Source organism: Mus pahari, chromosome 14, assembly GCF_900095145.1.
Source record: "Mus pahari chromosome 14, PAHARI_EIJ_v1.1, whole genome shotgun sequence".
NCBI classification, from domain to species: Eukaryota; Metazoa; Chordata; class Mammalia; order Rodentia; family Muridae; genus Mus; species Mus pahari.
Genome location: NC_034603.1, coordinates 15139836 through 15145671, shown reverse-complemented (window position 1 = coordinate 15145671; position 5836 = coordinate 15139836).

Below are 5836 nucleotides of genomic sequence, written 5' to 3'. Positions count from 1 at the left end.
AGCACCCGACTGCTCTTCCGAAGGTCCGGAGTTCAAATCCCAGCAACCACATGGTGGCTCAGAACCATCCGCCACAAGATCTGATGCCTTCTTCTGGAGTGTCTGAAGACAGCTACAGTGTACTTACATATAATAAATAAATAAATCTTTAAAAAAAAAAGAAAAAGAAAGAATTAAAAGAAAAGAGAAAAGAAAAATCTGACTGAAGAGCAAATTGGGGGACAGGGGGCAGCATTTATTTGGCTTACACTTCCAGATCATAGTCCATCACTGAAGGAAGACAGGCACTGAAGCAGGGCTGGAACACTGTGGCAGGAGCTGATACAGAAGCCATGGAGGGATACTGCTTATTGGTTTGTTTCATTTGGCTTGCTCAGTCTGCTTTCTGATAGAACCCAGGACCACCAGCCCAGGGATGGCACCACCCACCATGCACTGGGCCCTTCCCAATTGATTGCTAATTGACAAAATGCCTTACAGCTGGATCTCATGAAGGCATTTCCTCAACTGAGACTGTCTCAACTTTCTCTCTCTGGCTTGTGTCAACTTGACACAAAAAAGCAGCCAGTGCACATCTCTAGACAATTTGTCAAGTTTTTACAAAAATGGGTTCCTGTGGCATAGGTTGTTTTGCACTTTTTAAAAATTATATTTCTTGGAGATATTTTCAAGTCATGGAGATCCAATATAATGTTGACATCAACCAGGCAGTAGTGGCACATACTTTTAATCCCAGCATTCTGAAGGCAGAAGCAGGCAGATCTCTATGCGTTCAAGGCCAGCTGGTCTACATAGTTACTAGGACAGCCAGGGCCACACAGAAAACCTGTCTCAAAAACAGCAAAAAAACTATTGACATTCTCTATTATATTTATATGATACATATCACTAGCAAACCAAGTGCATATTATTTCAAGTCACAAGCCCTGATTAGGAAGTTGACAAAACTTAGTACACATTTTATATAGCTGCTCCTGGCAAGGGCCATTCAGCTTGGTTTTCAGGGACTCTGGGACATCTTGATTTCAGGGTAGACAGTTCTTTGTAAAATGACCATCCTGGCTGGGATGTAGCATCACCAACAGAATAGAAGAGATAGAAGAGAGAATCTCAGGTTCAGAAGATACCATAGAAAATGTTGACACAACAGTTAAAGAAAATTCAAAATGCAAAAAGTTCCTAGCCCAAAACATTCAGGAAATCCAGGATACAATGAGAAAACCAACCCCAAGGATAATAGGTATAGAAGAGAGTGAAGATTCCCAAATTAAAGGGCCAGTAAATATCTTCAACAAAATTATAGAAGAAAACTTCCCTAACCTAAAGAAAGAGTTGCCCATGAACATACAAGAAGCTTACAGAACTCCAAATAAACTGGAAAAGAAAAGAAATTCCTCCTGTAATATAATGTTTAAAACATCAAATACACAAAACAAAGAAAGAATATTAAAAACAGTAAGGGAAAAAAGTCAAGTAACATATAAAGGCAGAGCTATCAGAATTACACCAGACTTCTCACCAGAGACTATGAAAGTCAGAAGATCCTAAGCAGATCTCATTCAGACCTTAAGAGAACATAAACACCAGGCCAGGCTACTATACCCAGCAAAACTCTCAATTGACATATATTCAGAAATTAAGATATTCCATGACAAAACCAACTATACACAATGTGTTCCCACAAATCCAGCCCTACAAAGAATGATAGATGGAAAACTCCAACACAAATAGGGAAACTACACCCTAGAAAAAGCAAGAAAGTAACTCTCTTTCAACAAACCCCAAAGAAGAGAGCCACACGAACATAATTCCACCTCTAACAACAAAAATAACAGGAAACCACGATTACTTTTCTTTAATACCTCTTAATATCAATGGACTCAATTCCCCAGTAAAAAGACATGGCCTAACAGATTGGTTACATAAATAGGACCCAGCATTTTGCTGCGTACAGGAAGCACAACTTAGTGACAAAGACAGTCACTACCTCAGAGTAAAAGGCTGGAAAACAATTTTCCAAGCAAATTGTCCCAATAAACAAGCTGGAGTAGCCTTTCCAATAAAATAGACTTTCAACCAAAAGTTAAAAAAAAAATAAGGAAGGACAATTCATACTGGTCAAAGGAAAAATCTCTACTCAATGACGACTTGGTCAAGGAAGAAATAAAGAAATTAAAGACTTTTTAGTATTTAATGAAAATGAAGGCATAAACATACCAAGACTTATGGGACACAAAGAAAGCATTGCTAAGTGGAAAACTCAAAACTCTAAGTGCCTCCAAAAAGAAATTGGAGAGAGAGCATACACTAGCAGCTTAACAGCACACCTGAAAACTCTAGAACAAAAAGAAGCAAATACACCAAGATGAGTAGATGGCAGAAAATAATCAAACTCAGGGCTGAAATCAACCAAATAGAAACAAAAAGAACTATACAAAGAATCAACAAAGCCAGAAGCTGGTTCTTTTGAGAAAATCAACAAGATAGATAAACCCTTAGCTAGACTAACCAGAGGGCACAGAGACATCCAAATTAACAAAATTAGAAATGAAAAAGGAGATATAACAACGGATACTGAGAAAATTAAAAAAAAAATCATCAGATCCTACTACAAAAGCCTATACTCAATAAAACTGGAAAATCTGGATGAAATGGACAATTTTCTAGACAGATACCNAAAGGGCCAGTAAATATCTTCAACAAAATTATAGAAGAAAACTTCCCTAACCTAAAGAAAGAGTTGCCCATGAACATACAAGAAGCTTACAGAACTCCAAATAAACTGGAAAAGAAAAGAAATTCCTCCTGTAATATAATGTTTAAAACATCAAATACACAAAACAAAGAAAGAATATTAAAAACAGTAAGGGAAAAAAGTCAAGTAACATATAAAGGCAGAGCTATCAGAATTACACCAGACTTCTCACCAGAGACTATGAAAGTCAGAAGATCCTAAGCAGATCTCATTCAGACCTTAAGAGAACATAAACACCAGGCCAGGCTACTATACCCAGCAAAACTCTCAATTGACATATATTCAGAAATTAAGATATTCCATGACAAAACCAACTATACACAATGTGTTCCCACAAATCCAGCCCTACAAAGAATGATAGATGGAAAACTCCAACACAAATAGGGAAACTACACCCTAGAAAAAGCAAGAAAGTAACTCTCTTTCAACAAACCCCAAAGAAGAGAGCCACACGAACATAATTCCACCTCTAACAACAAAAATAACAGGAAACCACGATTACTTTTCTTTAATACCTCTTAATATCAATGGACTCAATTCCCCAGTAAAAAGACATGGCCTAACAGATTGGTTACATAAATAGGACCCAGCATTTTGCTGCGTACAGGAAGCACAACTTAGTGACAAAGACAGTCACTACCTCAGAGTAAAAGGCTGGAAAACAATTTTCCAAGCAAATTGTCCCAATAAACAAGCTGGAGTAGCCTTTCCAATAAAATAGACTTTCAACCAAAAGTTAAAAAAAAAATAAGGAAGGACAATTCATACTGGTCAAAGGAAAAATCTCTACTCAATGACGACTTGGTCAAGGAAGAAATAAAGAAATTAAAGACTTTTTAGTATTTAATGAAAATGAAGGCATAAACATACCAAGACTTATGGGACACAAAGAAAGCATTGCTAAGTGGAAAACTCAAAACTCTAAGTGCCTCCAAAAAGAAATTGGAGAGAGAGCATACACTAGCAGCTTAACAGCACACCTGAAAACTCTAGAACAAAAAGAAGCAAATACACCAAGATGAGTAGATGGCAGAAAATAATCAAACTCAGGGCTGAAATCAACCAAATAGAAACAAAAAGAACTATACAAAGAATCAACAAAGCCAGAAGCTGGTTCTTTTGAGAAAATCAACAAGATAGATAAACCCTTAGCTAGACTAACCAGAGGGCACAGAGACATCCAAATTAACAAAATTAGAAATGAAAAAGGAGATATAACAACGGATACTGAGAAAATTAAAAAAAAAATCATCAGATCCTACTACAAAAGCCTATACTCAATAAAACTGGAAAATCTGGATGAAATGGACAATTTTCTAGACAGATACCAAATACCTAGATTAAATTAGGATCAGATAAACCATCTAAGCAGTCCCATAACCCCTAAAGAAATAGAAGCAGTTATTAAAAATCTCCCAACCAAAAAAAAAAAAAAATCCCATGACCAGATGGGTGTAGTGCAGAATTCTATCAACCTTCAAAGAAGACCTAATACTAGTACTTTTCAAACTATTCCATAAAATAGAAACAGAAGGACCACTACTCAATTCATTCTATAAAGCCACAATTATGCTTATAACTAAACCACACAAAGACCCAACAAAGAAAGAGAACTTCAGACCAATTTTTCTTTTGAATATCAATGCAAAAATACTCAATAAGATTCTCATAAACCAAATTGAAGAACACATCAAAACAATTATCCATCATGAAAGACACATGATCATCTTATTAGATGCTGAGAAAGCATTTGACAAAATTCTACAACCCTTCATGGTAAAAGTCTTGGAAAGATAGAACTGCAAGGCCCACACCTAAACACAGTACAAGCCATTGGCTAAGATCAAAAACTCAGGTGACATCAGAAGCTGACAAGGATGTGGAGAAAGATGAACACTCCTGAATTGTTGATGGGATTGCAAGGTGGTACAACCACTCTGGAAATCAGTTTGGCGGTTCCTCAGAAAATTGGACACAATATCACCTAAGGACCAAACTATACCGCTCCTGAACATATAACCAAAAGATGCCTCAACATATAACAAGGGCACATGCTCCACTATGTTCATAGCAGCCTTATTTATAATAGCCAGAATTTGGAAGCAACCCAGATGTCCTTCAACAGAGGAATGGATACAGAAAATGTGGTACATTTACATATTGGAGTACTACTCAGCTATAAACAACAATAACTTCATGAAATTCTTAGGCCAATGGTTGGAACTAGAAGATACCATCCTGAGTGAGGTAACCCAATCACAAAAGAACACATATGGTATGTACTCATTGATAGTAAATATTAACCCAGAAGCTCAAAATAACAAAGATACAATTCACAGACCACATGAAGCTCAAGAAGAAGGGAGACCAAAGTGTCAATGCTTCAGTCCTTCTTAGTAGGAGGAACAAAATACTCACTGAAGGAAATACAGAGACAAAGTGTGGAGCAGAGACTGAAGGAAAGGCCATCCAGAGACTGCCCCCCCCCCCGGGAATCCATGCCACATACAGTCACCAAACCAGACACTGTTGTGGATGCCGAGAAGTACATGCTAACAGGAGCCTGATATAGCTGTCTCCTGAGAGGGTCTGCTGGAGCCTGACAAATACAGAGGAGGATGCTCACAGCAAACCATTGGACTGAGCATGGGGTCCCCAGTGGAGGAGTTAAAGGACTGAAGGAGCTGAAGGGGTTTGCAATCCCATAGGAAGAACAACCATATCAACCTACCAGAACCCCCAGAGCTCCCAGGGGAAAAAACCACCAACCAAAGAGTACACATGGAGGGACTCAAAACATTCTCCAGTTCCTCGTGATTCTGTATAGCTTACTCATAGTAGTTTCACTCAATTCTCAAATCAGTTCTTCGGTGAAGAGATTATTCATTCATATCTTCCAGATGAGAAAACAAAGAGGTTCAGAGGTGAGATCAAACCTTGGAAACATTCCTGACAGTCACTCTCGACTTTTCTATTTTGTCATATCTTCCACCTAATGGCTTAGAATATAAATATATCCATCCACACATTGTTTCATCTCCCTCTCTCTCTCTCTCTCTCTCTCTCTCTCTCTCTCTCTCT